Source organism: Colobus angolensis, unplaced genomic scaffold (assembly GCF_000951035.1).
Source record: "Colobus angolensis palliatus isolate OR3802 unplaced genomic scaffold, Cang.pa_1.0 Scaffold91, whole genome shotgun sequence".
NCBI lineage: Eukaryota > Metazoa > Chordata > Mammalia > Primates > Cercopithecidae > Colobus > Colobus angolensis.
Window position 1 is genome coordinate 6,631,340 of NW_012123043.1, and position 1,053 is coordinate 6,632,392.

Genomic DNA, 1,053 nt, shown 5'->3' on the forward strand with positions numbered 1-1,053 from the left:
GCTCACTGCAACCTCCGCCTCCCAGGTTCAAGTGATTCTCTTGCCTCAGCCTCTTGAGTAGCTGGGACTACAGGCATGTGCCACCACGCCCAGCTAATTTTTTTGTATTTTTAGTATAGACGGGGTTTCACCGTGTTAGCCAGGATGATCTCGATCTCCTGACCTCATGATCTGCCCATCTCAGCCTCACAAAGTGCTGGGTTTACAGGTGTGAACCGCCGCACCCAGCTACATTCTGTTTTATCAGCAAGGTCTTTGTGACCTGTATCTTGTGCTGACCTCCTATCTCATCCTGTGACTAAGAATGTCTTAACCTCCTAAAAATGTAGCCCAGTAGGTCTCAGCCTTATTTTACCCCTCCCCTATTCAAGAGGGAGTCGCTGTGGTTCTAACACCTCTGACACCATCATACACTTATGTCCCAAATTCACAGCAGCAAGAAGCACCTAAGAGACGTTTTCAGATGGCCCAATCAACTCCTGTGGCCAGGCACTGTGCTAAGTGCCAGAGATGCAATAAATAAAACATAGCCCCTGCCCTCAGGTTCTCAAAGTCTACTTGGAGAGACAAACATTTCAACAAATAACCCCAGCGGCTTGAGAGATGCTTTCACAAAGATTCATGCTTAGTGCAATGGGGGCACAGAAGAGGAAACCCAAGTCTCAGAAGGGAAAGGCTCGCAGAGGTGGTGGCACTTGGGGCACATTTTTTTAAAATAATAATTTTGGTTATTTTTGTTGTTGTTTCAGAGACAGAGTCTTGCTCTGTCACCCAGGCTAGAGTGCAGTGGTGCAATCATAGTTCACTACAGCCTCAAACTCCCGGATTTGAACAAACCTCTTGCCTTAACCTCCCCAGTGGCTAAGACTATAGGTGTTTGCCACCATGCCTGGCTAAATTTTTTTTAAAAATTTTTTTAGGTCAAGCACAGTGGCTCAGGCCTGTAATCCCAGCACTTTGGGAGGCTGAGGCGGGTAGATCACAAGGTCAGGAGTTCAAGAGCAGCCTGGCCAACATGGTGAAACCCCATCTCTACTAAAAATACCAAAAAAA